This window comes from Anomaloglossus baeobatrachus, unplaced genomic scaffold (assembly GCF_048569485.1).
Source record: "Anomaloglossus baeobatrachus isolate aAnoBae1 unplaced genomic scaffold, aAnoBae1.hap1 Scaffold_3860, whole genome shotgun sequence".
Lineage (NCBI taxonomy): Eukaryota > Metazoa > Chordata > Amphibia > Anura > Aromobatidae > Anomaloglossus > Anomaloglossus baeobatrachus.
Window position 1 is genome coordinate 1 of NW_027443202.1, and position 16,995 is coordinate 16,995.

General features: G+C 46.1%; 11 non-coding genes across 11 annotated transcripts; all 11 read left to right on the top strand.

The window, feature by feature from the left end:
- Positions 1-197: 197 nt before the first annotated feature.
- On the top strand, positions 198-389 carry LOC142275803 (U2 spliceosomal RNA). Its single transcript, XR_012739403.1, has one exon. It is a non-coding gene; the product is annotated as a U2 spliceosomal RNA (small nuclear RNA).
- Positions 390-1,776: 1,387 nt separating this feature from the next.
- On the top strand, positions 1,777-1,967 carry LOC142275768 (U2 spliceosomal RNA). The gene has a single exon (XR_012739372.1). It is a non-coding gene; the product is annotated as a U2 spliceosomal RNA (small nuclear RNA).
- A 1,387-nt stretch (positions 1,968-3,354) lies between these two features.
- LOC142275781 (U2 spliceosomal RNA) lies at positions 3,355-3,545 on the top strand. Its single transcript, XR_012739383.1, has one exon. It is a non-coding gene; the product is annotated as a U2 spliceosomal RNA (small nuclear RNA).
- A 1,387-nt stretch (positions 3,546-4,932) lies between these two features.
- Positions 4,933-5,123, top strand: LOC142275793 (U2 spliceosomal RNA). The gene has a single exon (XR_012739394.1). It is a non-coding gene; the product is annotated as a U2 spliceosomal RNA (small nuclear RNA).
- A 1,387-nt stretch (positions 5,124-6,510) lies between these two features.
- Positions 6,511-6,701, top strand: LOC142275806 (U2 spliceosomal RNA). Its single transcript, XR_012739405.1, has one exon. It is a non-coding gene; the product is annotated as a U2 spliceosomal RNA (small nuclear RNA).
- Positions 6,702-8,088: 1,387 nt separating this feature from the next.
- Positions 8,089-8,279, top strand: LOC142275807 (U2 spliceosomal RNA). Its single transcript, XR_012739406.1, has one exon. It is a non-coding gene; the product is annotated as a U2 spliceosomal RNA (small nuclear RNA).
- Positions 8,280-9,666: 1,387 nt separating this feature from the next.
- LOC142275769 (U2 spliceosomal RNA) lies at positions 9,667-9,857 on the top strand. Its single transcript, XR_012739373.1, has one exon. It is a non-coding gene; the product is annotated as a U2 spliceosomal RNA (small nuclear RNA).
- A 1,387-nt stretch (positions 9,858-11,244) lies between these two features.
- LOC142275770 (U2 spliceosomal RNA) lies at positions 11,245-11,435 on the top strand. The gene has a single exon (XR_012739374.1). It is a non-coding gene; the product is annotated as a U2 spliceosomal RNA (small nuclear RNA).
- A 1,387-nt stretch (positions 11,436-12,822) lies between these two features.
- Positions 12,823-13,013, top strand: LOC142275772 (U2 spliceosomal RNA). Its single transcript, XR_012739375.1, has one exon. It is a non-coding gene; the product is annotated as a U2 spliceosomal RNA (small nuclear RNA).
- Positions 13,014-14,400: 1,387 nt separating this feature from the next.
- LOC142275773 (U2 spliceosomal RNA) lies at positions 14,401-14,591 on the top strand. The gene has a single exon (XR_012739376.1). It is a non-coding gene; the product is annotated as a U2 spliceosomal RNA (small nuclear RNA).
- Positions 14,592-15,978: 1,387 nt separating this feature from the next.
- On the top strand, positions 15,979-16,169 carry LOC142275774 (U2 spliceosomal RNA). The gene has a single exon (XR_012739377.1). It is a non-coding gene; the product is annotated as a U2 spliceosomal RNA (small nuclear RNA).
- The last annotated feature ends 826 nt before the right edge of the window (positions 16,170-16,995 follow it).

Sequence of the window (16,995 nt, forward strand, 5' to 3'; positions counted from 1 at the left end):
AGATTCATTGCAGTGGGCGGCGGCTGCAAAACGCACCATTCTTCTTGTTTTGGCTCTGCAAAGCAGCCTTTTCAAGGGTTGGCTTGGGTGACAAAATGTCTTGTGTAGGCGTGGGTTTGTCTCCCTCTCGCTCTCTCTCCCTAAGATGTGTCCGGCATAGGCCAGGGTGCCACTCGAGGCCCAAACCAATTCTGGTTATCGCTTCTCGGCCTTTTGGCTAAGATCAAGTGTAGTATCTGTTCTTATCAGTTTAATATCTGATACGTCCCCTATCTGGGGGACCATATATTAAATGGATTTTTAGAACAGGGAGATGGAAAAAGAGCTTGCTCTGTCCACTCCACGCATTGACCTGGTATTGCAGTACCTCCAGGAACGGTGCACCCCTTCTTAACCCAGTTTCCAAAAGCAGAACTCAATTCACCTGATTCATATTAGCCCGATTTAATGAATTGGAAGAAAGCATACGTCTTCATATGCACCTCAATTTGGCCCATTCACTTTTCACACTTCCTCCTTTTGTTTTTTATCTTTCACACTTTTGACTTTCTTTATTCATCCAAATAGCAAACTCATCACCACTCAACCTGACCAACTCGGCTATGTCCCCGTGCTGCAGTTCTCTGTCTTATCTAGATCATTTGCAATTGAATGGAATAGATCCCTTTTGGACAAAGTGGATTCACCTGCTGCTGCAGTGACCACAGGTGTGATAACATCTAGAATTGGCATCTGGTGCGATCTCTCCGCTTCCACTCCAAAGAAAGTTACCTGTTTATTCCTATCATGCATTGGTTTTTGGGGTTTTCTTTGAGTAATGATGATCTCTTTAGTAGTCTGTTGGCGCCCTCTCCTGGAGGAATAGTTTGCTTGCTCTTGGACATTCTAAAAGAGAGGTCATGATAGACATTGAGCTTCTGAGCTCAATTGGGGAAAGTCATGGGTGATGAATGTTTGCAACCTACTGCGAAGCCTCATACCGCAATATAAGGAACGTCAAATACTAAGAAAGGGCGGCCTATGAAAGAATTACTACTTTCAATAAGTACACTTAAACGGCTAATTGGGAATAGAAAAACTGTAAAAAGCCCTCTGAGAAAGCCCCCCTCTAACCTTTGATAGTAAGCTTTTCTGTAGTCTGCCTGTTGATGTATTTTCCGTTTGAACTGTGCACAACATGAAGAGACGGAACACTGGCGGCTTGTCACAATGCCCCCCGATGACATCACAATAGCGCTGCTGCCTAGAAAACAAGCTGCGCAGAAGAAGTTGTTCTTTGGGTGGGAGGGTGGGCTAGTGGAAGGAGGGGGCAATCTCTTTTTTTCCCGGGTGGTAGGGGGATGACAGGAGAAGGGAAGCGGGTGGTGAGAAAGGTACAGAGGGCAGGGTTTGGGGGCTGGGAAGGAAAGGGAAAAGATTAGGGTTTGGGGATGATGAAAGGGCTTTCTACGGGTAAGGATGGCAAAGGGTGGCAGTGACGGAAAGTCAGGCAACCTGTCCTGTCCGTCTTTTTGTATCGTGAATTGGAAAGACTGCAAGGGGGAGGGGAGTTGCTTGCGCCCTAAAGGAGGAGTTATTCAGATTCATTGCAGTGGGCGGCGGCTGCAAAACGCACCATTCTTCTTGTTTTGGCTCTGCAAAGCAGCCTTTTCAAGGGTTGGCTTGGGTGACAAAATGTCTTGTGTAGGCGTGGGTTTGTCTCCCTCTCGCTCTCTCTCCCTAAGATGTGTCCGGCATAGGCCAGGGTGCCACTCGAGGCCCAAACCAATTCTGGTTATCGCTTCTCGGCCTTTTGGCTAAGATCAAGTGTAGTATCTGTTCTTATCAGTTTAATATCTGATACGTCCCCTATCTGGGGACCATATATTAAATGGATTTTTAGAACAGGGAGATGGAAAAAGAGCTTGCTCTGTCCACTCCACGCATTGACCTGGTATTGCAGTACCTCCAGGAACGGTGCACCCCTTCTTAACCCAGTTTCCAAAAGCAGAACTCAATTCACCTGATTCATATTAGCCCGATTTAATGAATTGGAAGAAAGCATACGTCTTCATATGCACCTCAATTTGGCCCATTCACTTTTCACACTTCCTCCTTTTGTTTTTTATCTTTCACACTTTTGACTTTCTTTATTCATCCAAATAGCAAACTCATCACCACTCAACCTGACCAACTCGGCTATGTCCCCGTGCTGCAGTTCTCTGTCTTATCTAGATCATTTGCAATTGAATGGAATAGATCCCTTTTGGACAAAGTGGATTCACCTGCTGCTGCAGTGACCACAGGTGTGATAACATCTAGAATTGGCATCTGGTGCGATCTCTCCGCTTCCACTCCAAAGAAAGTTACCTGTTTATTCCTATCATGCATTGGTTTTTGGGGTTTTCTTTGAGTAATGATGATCTCTTTAGTAGTCTGTTGGCGCCCTCTCCTGGAGGAATAGTTTGCTTGCTCTTGGACATTCTAAAAGAGAGGTCATGATAGACATTGAGCTTCTGAGCTCAATTGGGGAAAGTCATGGGTGATGAATGTTTGCAACCTACTGCGAAGCCTCATACCGCAATATAAGGAACGTCAAATACTAAGAAAGGGCGGCCTATGAAAGAATTACTACTTTCAATAAGTACACTTAAACGGCTAATTGGGAATAGAAAAACTGTAAAAAGCCCTCTGAGAAAGCCCCCCTCTAACCTTTGATAGTAAGCTTTTCTGTAGTCTGCCTGTTGATGTATTTTCCGTTTGAACTGTGCACAACATGAAGAGACGGAACACTGGCGGCTTGTCACAATGCCCCCCGATGACATCACAATAGCGCTGCTGCCTAGAAAACAAGCTGCGCAGAAGAAGTTGTTCTTTGGGTGGGAGGGTGGGCTAGTGGAAGGAGGGGGCAATCTCTTTTTTTCCCGGGTGGTAGGGGGATGACAGGAGAAGGGAAGCGGGTGGTGAGAAAGGTACAGAGGGCAGGGTTTGGGGGCTGGGAAGGAAAGGGAAAAGATTAGGGTTTGGGGATGATGAAAGGGCTTTCTACGGGTAAGGATGGCAAAGGGTGGCAGTGACGGAAAGTCAGGCAACCTGTCCTGTCCGTCTTTTTGTATCGTGAATTGGAAAGACTGCAAGGGGGAGGGGAGTTGCTTGCGCCCTAAAGGAGGAGTTATTCAGATTCATTGCAGTGGGCGGCGGCTGCAAAACGCACCATTCTTCTTGTTTTGGCTCTGCAAAGCAGCCTTTTCAAGGGTTGGCTTGGGTGACAAAATGTCTTGTGTAGGCGTGGGTTTGTCTCCCTCTCGCTCTCTCTCCCTAAGATGTGTCCGGCATAGGCCAGGGTGCCACTCGAGGCCCAAACCAATTCTGGTTATCGCTTCTCGGCCTTTTGGCTAAGATCAAGTGTAGTATCTGTTCTTATCAGTTTAATATCTGATACGTCCCCTATCTGGGGACCATATATTAAATGGATTTTTAGAACAGGGAGATGGAAAAAGAGCTTGCTCTGTCCACTCCACGCATTGACCTGGTATTGCAGTACCTCCAGGAACGGTGCACCCCTTCTTAACCCAGTTTCCAAAAGCAGAACTCAATTCACCTGATTCATATTAGCCCGATTTAATGAATTGGAAGAAAGCATACGTCTTCATATGCACCTCAATTTGGCCCATTCACTTTTCACACTTCCTCCTTTTGTTTTTTATCTTTCACACTTTTGACTTTCTTTATTCATCCAAATAGCAAACTCATCACCACTCAACCTGACCAACTCGGCTATGTCCCCGTGCTGCAGTTCTCTGTCTTATCTAGATCATTTGCAATTGAATGGAATAGATCCCTTTTGGACAAAGTGGATTCACCTGCTGCTGCAGTGACCACAGGTGTGATAACATCTAGAATTGGCATCTGGTGCGATCTCTCCGCTTCCACTCCAAAGAAAGTTACCTGTTTATTCCTATCATGCATTGGTTTTTGGGGTTTTCTTTGAGTAATGATGATCTCTTTAGTAGTCTGTTGGCGCCCTCTCCTGGAGGAATAGTTTGCTTGCTCTTGGACATTCTAAAAGAGAGGTCATGATAGACATTGAGCTTCTGAGCTCAATTGGGGAAAGTCATGGGTGATGAATGTTTGCAACCTACTGCGAAGCCTCATACCGCAATATAAGGAACGTCAAATACTAAGAAAGGGCGGCCTATGAAAGAATTACTACTTTCAATAAGTACACTTAAACGGCTAATTGGGAATAGAAAAACTGTAAAAAGCCCTCTGAGAAAGCCCCCCTCTAACCTTTGATAGTAAGCTTTTCTGTAGTCTGCCTGTTGATGTATTTTCCGTTTGAACTGTGCACAACATGAAGAGACGGAACACTGGCGGCTTGTCACAATGCCCCCCGATGACATCACAATAGCGCTGCTGCCTAGAAAACAAGCTGCGCAGAAGAAGTTGTTCTTTGGGTGGGAGGGTGGGCTAGTGGAAGGAGGGGGCAATCTCTTTTTTTCCCGGGTGGTAGGGGGATGACAGGAGAAGGGAAGCGGGTGGTGAGAAAGGTACAGAGGGCAGGGTTTGGGGGCTGGGAAGGAAAGGGAAAAGATTAGGGTTTGGGGATGATGAAAGGGCTTTCTACGGGTAAGGATGGCAAAGGGTGGCAGTGACGGAAAGTCAGGCAACCTGTCCTGTCCGTCTTTTTGTATCGTGAATTGGAAAGACTGCAAGGGGGAGGGGAGTTGCTTGCGCCCTAAAGGAGGAGTTATTCAGATTCATTGCAGTGGGCGGCGGCTGCAAAACGCACCATTCTTCTTGTTTTGGCTCTGCAAAGCAGCCTTTTCAAGGGTTGGCTTGGGTGACAAAATGTCTTGTGTAGGCGTGGGTTTGTCTCCCTCTCGCTCTCTCTCCCTAAGATGTGTCCGGCATAGGCCAGGGTGCCACTCGAGGCCCAAACCAATTCTGGTTATCGCTTCTCGGCCTTTTGGCTAAGATCAAGTGTAGTATCTGTTCTTATCAGTTTAATATCTGATACGTCCCCTATCTGGGGACCATATATTAAATGGATTTTTAGAACAGGGAGATGGAAAAAGAGCTTGCTCTGTCCACTCCACGCATTGACCTGGTATTGCAGTACCTCCAGGAACGGTGCACCCCTTCTTAACCCAGTTTCCAAAAGCAGAACTCAATTCACCTGATTCATATTAGCCCGATTTAATGAATTGGAAGAAAGCATACGTCTTCATATGCACCTCAATTTGGCCCATTCACTTTTCACACTTCCTCCTTTTGTTTTTTATCTTTCACACTTTTGACTTTCTTTATTCATCCAAATAGCAAACTCATCACCACTCAACCTGACCAACTCGGCTATGTCCCCGTGCTGCAGTTCTCTGTCTTATCTAGATCATTTGCAATTGAATGGAATAGATCCCTTTTGGACAAAGTGGATTCACCTGCTGCTGCAGTGACCACAGGTGTGATAACATCTAGAATTGGCATCTGGTGCGATCTCTCCGCTTCCACTCCAAAGAAAGTTACCTGTTTATTCCTATCATGCATTGGTTTTTGGGGTTTTCTTTGAGTAATGATGATCTCTTTAGTAGTCTGTTGGCGCCCTCTCCTGGAGGAATAGTTTGCTTGCTCTTGGACATTCTAAAAGAGAGGTCATGATAGACATTGAGCTTCTGAGCTCAATTGGGGAAAGTCATGGGTGATGAATGTTTGCAACCTACTGCGAAGCCTCATACCGCAATATAAGGAACGTCAAATACTAAGAAAGGGCGGCCTATGAAAGAATTACTACTTTCAATAAGTACACTTAAACGGCTAATTGGGAATAGAAAAACTGTAAAAAGCCCTCTGAGAAAGCCCCCCTCTAACCTTTGATAGTAAGCTTTTCTGTAGTCTGCCTGTTGATGTATTTTCCGTTTGAACTGTGCACAACATGAAGAGACGGAACACTGGCGGCTTGTCACAATGCCCCCCGATGACATCACAATAGCGCTGCTGCCTAGAAAACAAGCTGCGCAGAAGAAGTTGTTCTTTGGGTGGGAGGGTGGGCTAGTGGAAGGAGGGGGCAATCTCTTTTTTTCCCGGGTGGTAGGGGGATGACAGGAGAAGGGAAGCGGGTGGTGAGAAAGGTACAGAGGGCAGGGTTTGGGGGCTGGGAAGGAAAGGGAAAAGATTAGGGTTTGGGGATGATGAAAGGGCTTTCTACGGGTAAGGATGGCAAAGGGTGGCAGTGACGGAAAGTCAGGCAACCTGTCCTGTCCGTCTTTTTGTATCGTGAATTGGAAAGACTGCAAGGGGGAGGGGAGTTGCTTGCGCCCTAAAGGAGGAGTTATTCAGATTCATTGCAGTGGGCGGCGGCTGCAAAACGCACCATTCTTCTTGTTTTGGCTCTGCAAAGCAGCCTTTTCAAGGGTTGGCTTGGGTGACAAAATGTCTTGTGTAGGCGTGGGTTTGTCTCCCTCTCGCTCTCTCTCCCTAAGATGTGTCCGGCATAGGCCAGGGTGCCACTCGAGGCCCAAACCAATTCTGGTTATCGCTTCTCGGCCTTTTGGCTAAGATCAAGTGTAGTATCTGTTCTTATCAGTTTAATATCTGATACGTCCCCTATCTGGGGACCATATATTAAATGGATTTTTAGAACAGGGAGATGGAAAAAGAGCTTGCTCTGTCCACTCCACGCATTGACCTGGTATTGCAGTACCTCCAGGAACGGTGCACCCCTTCTTAACCCAGTTTCCAAAAGCAGAACTCAATTCACCTGATTCATATTAGCCCGATTTAATGAATTGGAAGAAAGCATACGTCTTCATATGCACCTCAATTTGGCCCATTCACTTTTCACACTTCCTCCTTTTGTTTTTTATCTTTCACACTTTTGACTTTCTTTATTCATCCAAATAGCAAACTCATCACCACTCAACCTGACCAACTCGGCTATGTCCCCGTGCTGCAGTTCTCTGTCTTATCTAGATCATTTGCAATTGAATGGAATAGATCCCTTTTGGACAAAGTGGATTCACCTGCTGCTGCAGTGACCACAGGTGTGATAACATCTAGAATTGGCATCTGGTGCGATCTCTCCGCTTCCACTCCAAAGAAAGTTACCTGTTTATTCCTATCATGCATTGGTTTTTGGGGTTTTCTTTGAGTAATGATGATCTCTTTAGTAGTCTGTTGGCGCCCTCTCCTGGAGGAATAGTTTGCTTGCTCTTGGACATTCTAAAAGAGAGGTCATGATAGACATTGAGCTTCTGAGCTCAATTGGGGAAAGTCATGGGTGATGAATGTTTGCAACCTACTGCGAAGCCTCATACCGCAATATAAGGAACGTCAAATACTAAGAAAGGGCGGCCTATGAAAGAATTACTACTTTCAATAAGTACACTTAAACGGCTAATTGGGAATAGAAAAACTGTAAAAAGCCCTCTGAGAAAGCCCCCCTCTAACCTTTGATAGTAAGCTTTTCTGTAGTCTGCCTGTTGATGTATTTTCCGTTTGAACTGTGCACAACATGAAGAGACGGAACACTGGCGGCTTGTCACAATGCCCCCCGATGACATCACAATAGCGCTGCTGCCTAGAAAACAAGCTGCGCAGAAGAAGTTGTTCTTTGGGTGGGAGGGTGGGCTAGTGGAAGGAGGGGGCAATCTCTTTTTTTCCCGGGTGGTAGGGGGATGACAGGAGAAGGGAAGCGGGTGGTGAGAAAGGTACAGAGGGCAGGGTTTGGGGGCTGGGAAGGAAAGGGAAAAGATTAGGGTTTGGGGATGATGAAAGGGCTTTCTACGGGTAAGGATGGCAAAGGGTGGCAGTGACGGAAAGTCAGGCAACCTGTCCTGTCCGTCTTTTTGTATCGTGAATTGGAAAGACTGCAAGGGGGAGGGGAGTTGCTTGCGCCCTAAAGGAGGAGTTATTCAGATTCATTGCAGTGGGCGGCGGCTGCAAAACGCACCATTCTTCTTGTTTTGGCTCTGCAAAGCAGCCTTTTCAAGGGTTGGCTTGGGTGACAAAATGTCTTGTGTAGGCGTGGGTTTGTCTCCCTCTCGCTCTCTCTCCCTAAGATGTGTCCGGCATAGGCCAGGGTGCCACTCGAGGCCCAAACCAATTCTGGTTATCGCTTCTCGGCCTTTTGGCTAAGATCAAGTGTAGTATCTGTTCTTATCAGTTTAATATCTGATACGTCCCCTATCTGGGGACCATATATTAAATGGATTTTTAGAACAGGGAGATGGAAAAAGAGCTTGCTCTGTCCACTCCACGCATTGACCTGGTATTGCAGTACCTCCAGGAACGGTGCACCCCTTCTTAACCCAGTTTCCAAAAGCAGAACTCAATTCACCTGATTCATATTAGCCCGATTTAATGAATTGGAAGAAAGCATACGTCTTCATATGCACCTCAATTTGGCCCATTCACTTTTCACACTTCCTCCTTTTGTTTTTTATCTTTCACACTTTTGACTTTCTTTATTCATCCAAATAGCAAACTCATCACCACTCAACCTGACCAACTCGGCTATGTCCCCGTGCTGCAGTTCTCTGTCTTATCTAGATCATTTGCAATTGAATGGAATAGATCCCTTTTGGACAAAGTGGATTCACCTGCTGCTGCAGTGACCACAGGTGTGATAACATCTAGAATTGGCATCTGGTGCGATCTCTCCGCTTCCACTCCAAAGAAAGTTACCTGTTTATTCCTATCATGCATTGGTTTTTGGGGTTTTCTTTGAGTAATGATGATCTCTTTAGTAGTCTGTTGGCGCCCTCTCCTGGAGGAATAGTTTGCTTGCTCTTGGACATTCTAAAAGAGAGGTCATGATAGACATTGAGCTTCTGAGCTCAATTGGGGAAAGTCATGGGTGATGAATGTTTGCAACCTACTGCGAAGCCTCATACCGCAATATAAGGAACGTCAAATACTAAGAAAGGGCGGCCTATGAAAGAATTACTACTTTCAATAAGTACACTTAAACGGCTAATTGGGAATAGAAAAACTGTAAAAAGCCCTCTGAGAAAGCCCCCCTCTAACCTTTGATAGTAAGCTTTTCTGTAGTCTGCCTGTTGATGTATTTTCCGTTTGAACTGTGCACAACATGAAGAGACGGAACACTGGCGGCTTGTCACAATGCCCCCCGATGACATCACAATAGCGCTGCTGCCTAGAAAACAAGCTGCGCAGAAGAAGTTGTTCTTTGGGTGGGAGGGTGGGCTAGTGGAAGGAGGGGGCAATCTCTTTTTTTCCCGGGTGGTAGGGGGATGACAGGAGAAGGGAAGCGGGTGGTGAGAAAGGTACAGAGGGCAGGGTTTGGGGGCTGGGAAGGAAAGGGAAAAGATTAGGGTTTGGGGATGATGAAAGGGCTTTCTACGGGTAAGGATGGCAAAGGGTGGCAGTGACGGAAAGTCAGGCAACCTGTCCTGTCCGTCTTTTTGTATCGTGAATTGGAAAGACTGCAAGGGGGAGGGGAGTTGCTTGCGCCCTAAAGGAGGAGTTATTCAGATTCATTGCAGTGGGCGGCGGCTGCAAAACGCACCATTCTTCTTGTTTTGGCTCTGCAAAGCAGCCTTTTCAAGGGTTGGCTTGGGTGACAAAATGTCTTGTGTAGGCGTGGGTTTGTCTCCCTCTCGCTCTCTCTCCCTAAGATGTGTCCGGCATAGGCCAGGGTGCCACTCGAGGCCCAAACCAATTCTGGTTATCGCTTCTCGGCCTTTTGGCTAAGATCAAGTGTAGTATCTGTTCTTATCAGTTTAATATCTGATACGTCCCCTATCTGGGGACCATATATTAAATGGATTTTTAGAACAGGGAGATGGAAAAAGAGCTTGCTCTGTCCACTCCACGCATTGACCTGGTATTGCAGTACCTCCAGGAACGGTGCACCCCTTCTTAACCCAGTTTCCAAAAGCAGAACTCAATTCACCTGATTCATATTAGCCCGATTTAATGAATTGGAAGAAAGCATACGTCTTCATATGCACCTCAATTTGGCCCATTCACTTTTCACACTTCCTCCTTTTGTTTTTTATCTTTCACACTTTTGACTTTCTTTATTCATCCAAATAGCAAACTCATCACCACTCAACCTGACCAACTCGGCTATGTCCCCGTGCTGCAGTTCTCTGTCTTATCTAGATCATTTGCAATTGAATGGAATAGATCCCTTTTGGACAAAGTGGATTCACCTGCTGCTGCAGTGACCACAGGTGTGATAACATCTAGAATTGGCATCTGGTGCGATCTCTCCGCTTCCACTCCAAAGAAAGTTACCTGTTTATTCCTATCATGCATTGGTTTTTGGGGTTTTCTTTGAGTAATGATGATCTCTTTAGTAGTCTGTTGGCGCCCTCTCCTGGAGGAATAGTTTGCTTGCTCTTGGACATTCTAAAAGAGAGGTCATGATAGACATTGAGCTTCTGAGCTCAATTGGGGAAAGTCATGGGTGATGAATGTTTGCAACCTACTGCGAAGCCTCATACCGCAATATAAGGAACGTCAAATACTAAGAAAGGGCGGCCTATGAAAGAATTACTACTTTCAATAAGTACACTTAAACGGCTAATTGGGAATAGAAAAACTGTAAAAAGCCCTCTGAGAAAGCCCCCCTCTAACCTTTGATAGTAAGCTTTTCTGTAGTCTGCCTGTTGATGTATTTTCCGTTTGAACTGTGCACAACATGAAGAGACGGAACACTGGCGGCTTGTCACAATGCCCCCCGATGACATCACAATAGCGCTGCTGCCTAGAAAACAAGCTGCGCAGAAGAAGTTGTTCTTTGGGTGGGAGGGTGGGCTAGTGGAAGGAGGGGGCAATCTCTTTTTTTCCCGGGTGGTAGGGGGATGACAGGAGAAGGGAAGCGGGTGGTGAGAAAGGTACAGAGGGCAGGGTTTGGGGGCTGGGAAGGAAAGGGAAAAGATTAGGGTTTGGGGATGATGAAAGGGCTTTCTACGGGTAAGGATGGCAAAGGGTGGCAGTGACGGAAAGTCAGGCAACCTGTCCTGTCCGTCTTTTTGTATCGTGAATTGGAAAGACTGCAAGGGGGAGGGGAGTTGCTTGCGCCCTAAAGGAGGAGTTATTCAGATTCATTGCAGTGGGCGGCGGCTGCAAAACGCACCATTCTTCTTGTTTTGGCTCTGCAAAGCAGCCTTTTCAAGGGTTGGCTTGGGTGACAAAATGTCTTGTGTAGGCGTGGGTTTGTCTCCCTCTCGCTCTCTCTCCCTAAGATGTGTCCGGCATAGGCCAGGGTGCCACTCGAGGCCCAAACCAATTCTGGTTATCGCTTCTCGGCCTTTTGGCTAAGATCAAGTGTAGTATCTGTTCTTATCAGTTTAATATCTGATACGTCCCCTATCTGGGGACCATATATTAAATGGATTTTTAGAACAGGGAGATGGAAAAAGAGCTTGCTCTGTCCACTCCACGCATTGACCTGGTATTGCAGTACCTCCAGGAACGGTGCACCCCTTCTTAACCCAGTTTCCAAAAGCAGAACTCAATTCACCTGATTCATATTAGCCCGATTTAATGAATTGGAAGAAAGCATACGTCTTCATATGCACCTCAATTTGGCCCATTCACTTTTCACACTTCCTCCTTTTGTTTTTTATCTTTCACACTTTTGACTTTCTTTATTCATCCAAATAGCAAACTCATCACCACTCAACCTGACCAACTCGGCTATGTCCCCGTGCTGCAGTTCTCTGTCTTATCTAGATCATTTGCAATTGAATGGAATAGATCCCTTTTGGACAAAGTGGATTCACCTGCTGCTGCAGTGACCACAGGTGTGATAACATCTAGAATTGGCATCTGGTGCGATCTCTCCGCTTCCACTCCAAAGAAAGTTACCTGTTTATTCCTATCATGCATTGGTTTTTGGGGTTTTCTTTGAGTAATGATGATCTCTTTAGTAGTCTGTTGGCGCCCTCTCCTGGAGGAATAGTTTGCTTGCTCTTGGACATTCTAAAAGAGAGGTCATGATAGACATTGAGCTTCTGAGCTCAATTGGGGAAAGTCATGGGTGATGAATGTTTGCAACCTACTGCGAAGCCTCATACCGCAATATAAGGAACGTCAAATACTAAGAAAGGGCGGCCTATGAAAGAATTACTACTTTCAATAAGTACACTTAAACGGCTAATTGGGAATAGAAAAACTGTAAAAAGCCCTCTGAGAAAGCCCCCCTCTAACCTTTGATAGTAAGCTTTTCTGTAGTCTGCCTGTTGATGTATTTTCCGTTTGAACTGTGCACAACATGAAGAGACGGAACACTGGCGGCTTGTCACAATGCCCCCCGATGACATCACAATAGCGCTGCTGCCTAGAAAACAAGCTGCGCAGAAGAAGTTGTTCTTTGGGTGGGAGGGTGGGCTAGTGGAAGGAGGGGGCAATCTCTTTTTTTCCCGGGTGGTAGGGGGATGACAGGAGAAGGGAAGCGGGTGGTGAGAAAGGTACAGAGGGCAGGGTTTGGGGGCTGGGAAGGAAAGGGAAAAGATTAGGGTTTGGGGATGATGAAAGGGCTTTCTACGGGTAAGGATGGCAAAGGGTGGCAGTGACGGAAAGTCAGGCAACCTGTCCTGTCCGTCTTTTTGTATCGTGAATTGGAAAGACTGCAAGGGGGAGGGGAGTTGCTTGCGCCCTAAAGGAGGAGTTATTCAGATTCATTGCAGTGGGCGGCGGCTGCAAAACGCACCATTCTTCTTGTTTTGGCTCTGCAAAGCAGCCTTTTCAAGGGTTGGCTTGGGTGACAAAATGTCTTGTGTAGGCGTGGGTTTGTCTCCCTCTCGCTCTCTCTCCCTAAGATGTGTCCGGCATAGGCCAGGGTGCCACTCGAGGCCCAAACCAATTCTGGTTATCGCTTCTCGGCCTTTTGGCTAAGATCAAGTGTAGTATCTGTTCTTATCAGTTTAATATCTGATACGTCCCCTATCTGGGGACCATATATTAAATGGATTTTTAGAACAGGGAGATGGAAAAAGAGCTTGCTCTGTCCACTCCACGCATTGACCTGGTATTGCAGTACCTCCAGGAACGGTGCACCCCTTCTTAACCCAGTTTCCAAAAGCAGAACTCAATTCACCTGATTCATATTAGCCCGATTTAATGAATTGGAAGAAAGCATACGTCTTCATATGCACCTCAATTTGGCCCATTCACTTTTCACACTTCCTCCTTTTGTTTTTTATCTTTCACACTTTTGACTTTCTTTATTCATCCAAATAGCAAACTCATCACCACTCAACCTGACCAACTCGGCTATGTCCCCGTGCTGCAGTTCTCTGTCTTATCTAGATCATTTGCAATTGAATGGAATAGATCCCTTTTGGACAAAGTGGATTCACCTGCTGCTGCAGTGACCACAGGTGTGATAACATCTAGAATTGGCATCTGGTGCGATCTCTCCGCTTCCACTCCAAAGAAAGTTACCTGTTTATTCCTATCATGCATTGGTTTTTGGGGTTTTCTTTGAGTAATGATGATCTCTTTAGTAGTCTGTTGGCGCCCTCTCCTGGAGGAATAGTTTGCTTGCTCTTGGACATTCTAAAAGAGAGGTCATGATAGACATTGAGCTTCTGAGCTCAATTGGGGAAAGTCATGGGTGATGAATGTTTGCAACCTACTGCGAAGCCTCATACCGCAATATAAGGAACGTCAAATACTAAGAAAGGGCGGCCTATGAAAGAATTACTACTTTCAATAAGTACACTTAAACGGCTAATTGGGAATAGAAAAACTGTAAAAAGCCCTCTGAGAAAGCCCCCCTCTAACCTTTGATAGTAAGCTTTTCTGTAGTCTGCCTGTTGATGTATTTTCCGTTTGAACTGTGCACAACATGAAGAGACGGAACACTGGCGGCTTGTCACAATGCCCCCCGATGACATCACAATAGCGCTGCTGCCTAGAAAACAAGCTGCGCAGAAGAAGTTGTTCTTTGGGTGGGAGGGTGGGCTAGTGGAAGGAGGGGGCAATCTCTTTTTTTCCCGGGTGGTAGGGGGATGACAGGAGAAGGGAAGCGGGTGGTGAGAAAGGTACAGAGGGCAGGGTTTGGGGGCTGGGAAGGAAAGGGAAAAGATTAGGGTTTGGGGATGATGAAAGGGCTTTCTACGGGTAAGGATGGCAAAGGGTGGCAGTGACGGAAAGTCAGGCAACCTGTCCTGTCCGTCTTTTTGTATCGTGAATTGGAAAGACTGCAAGGGGGAGGGGAGTTGCTTGCGCCCTAAAGGAGGAGTTATTCAGATTCATTGCAGTGGGCGGCGGCTGCAAAACGCACCATTCTTCTTGTTTTGGCTCTGCAAAGCAGCCTTTTCAAGGGTTGGCTTGGGTGACAAAATGTCTTGTGTAGGCGTGGGTTTGTCTCCCTCTCGCTCTCTCTCCCTAAGATGTGTCCGGCATAGGCCAGGGTGCCACTCGAGGCCCAAACCAATTCTGGTTATCGCTTCTCGGCCTTTTGGCTAAGATCAAGTGTAGTATCTGTTCTTATCAGTTTAATATCTGATACGTCCCCTATCTGGGGACCATATATTAAATGGATTTTTAGAACAGGGAGATGGAAAAAGAGCTTGCTCTGTCCACTCCACGCATTGACCTGGTATTGCAGTACCTCCAGGAACGGTGCACCCCTTCTTAACCCAGTTTCCAAAAGCAGAACTCAATTCACCTGATTCATATTAGCCCGATTTAATGAATTGGAAGAAAGCATACGTCTTCATATGCACCTCAATTTGGCCCATTCACTTTTCACACTTCCTCCTTTTGTTTTTTATCTTTCACACTTTTGACTTTCTTTATTCATCCAAATAGCAAACTCATCACCACTCAACCTGACCAACTCGGCTATGTCCCCGTGCTGCAGTTCTCTGTCTTATCTAGATCATTTGCAATTGAATGGAATAGATCCCTTTTGGACAAAGTGGATTCACCTGCTGCTGCAGTGACCACAGGTGTGATAACATCTAGAATTGGCATCTGGTGCGATCTCTCCGCTTCCACTCCAAAGAAAGTTACCTGTTTATTCCTATCATGCATTGGTTTTTGGGGTTTTCTTTGAGTAATGATGATCTCTTTAGTAGTCTGTTGGCGCCCTCTCCTGGAGGAATAGTTTGCTTGCTCTTGGACATTCTAAAAGAGAGGTCATGATAGACATTGAGCTTCTGAGCTCAATTGGGGAAAGTCATGGGTGATGAATGTTTGCAACCTACTGCGAAGCCTCATACCGCAATATAAGGAACGTCAAATACTAAGAAAGGGCGGCCTATGAAAGAATTACTACTTTCAATAAGTACACTTAAACGGCTAATTGGGAATAGAAAAACTGTAAAAAGCCCTCTGAGAAAGCCCCCCTCTAACCTTTGATAGTAAGCTTTTCTGTAGTCTGCCTGTTGATGTATTTTCCGTTTGAACTGTGCACAACATGAAGAGACGGAACACTGGCGGCTTGTCACAATGCCCCCCGATGACATCACAATAGCGCTGCTGCCTAGAAAACAAGCTGCGCAGAAGAAGTTGTTCTTTGGGTGGGAGGGTGGGCTAGTGGAAGGAGGGGGCAATCTCTTTTTTTCCCGGGTGGTAGGGGGATGACAGGAGAAGGGAAGCGGGTGGTGAGAAAGGTACAGAGGGCAGGGTTTGGGGGCTGGGAAGGAAAGGGAAAAGATTAGGGTTTGGGGATGATGAAAGGGCTTTCTACGGGTAAGGATGGCAAAGGGTGGCAGTGACGGAAAGTCAGGCAACCTGTCCTGTCCGTCTTTTTGTATCGTGAATTGGAAAGACTGCAAGGGGGAGGGGAGTTGCTTGCGCCCTAAAGGAGGAGTTATTCAGATTCATTGCAGTGGGCGGCGGCTGCAAAACGCACCATTCTTCTTGTTTTGGCTCTGCAAAGCAGCCTTTTCAAGGGTTGGCTTGGGTGACAAAATGTCTTGTGTAGGCGTGGGTTTGTCTCCCTCTCGCTCTCTCTCCCTAAGATGTGTCCGGCATAGGCCAGGGTGCCACTCGAGGCCCAAACCAATTCTGGTTATCGCTTCTCGGCCTTTTGGCTAAGATCAAGTGTAGTATCTGTTCTTATCAGTTTAATATCTGATACGTCCCCTATCTGGGGACCATATATTAAATGGATTTTTAGAACAGGGAGATGGAAAAAGAGCTTGCTCTGTCCACTCCACGCATTGACCTGGTATTGCAGTACCTCCAGGAACGGTGCACCCCTTCTTAACCCAGTTTCCAAAAGCAGAACTCAATTCACCTGATTCATATTAGCCCGATTTAATGAATTGGAAGAAAGCATACGTCTTCATATGCACCTCAATTTGGCCCATTCACTTTTCACACTTCCTCCTTTTGTTTTTTATCTTTCACACTTTTGACTTTCTTTATTCATCCAAATAGCAAACTCATCACCACTCAACCTGACCAACTCGGCTATGTCCCCGTGCTGCAGTTCTCTGTCTTATCTAGATCATTTGCAATTGAATGGAATAGATCCCTTTTGGACAAAGTGGATTCACCTGCTGCTGCAGTGACCACAGGTGTGATAACATCTAGAATTGGCATCTGGTGCGATCTCTCCGCTTCCACTCCAAAGAAAGTTACCTGTTTATTCCTATCATGCATTGGTTTTTGGGGTTTTCTTTGAGTAATGATGATCTCTTTAGTAGTCTGTTGGCGCCCTCTCCTGGAGGAATAGTTTGCTTGCTCTTGGACATTCTAAAAGAGAGGTCATGATAGACATTGAGCTTCTGAGCTCAATTGGGGAAAGTCATGGGTGATGAATGTTTGCAACCTACTGCGAAGCCTCATACCGCAATATAAGGAACGTCAAATACTAAGAAAGGGCGGCCTATGAAAGAATTACTACTTTCAATAAGTACACTTAAACGGCTAATTGGGAATAGAAAAACTGTAAAAAGCCCTCTGAGAAAGCCCCCCTCTAACCTTTGATAGTAAGCTTTTCTGTAGTCTGCCTGTTGATGTATTTTCCGTTTGAACTGTGCACAACATGAAGAGACGGAACACTGGCGGCTTGTCACAATGCCC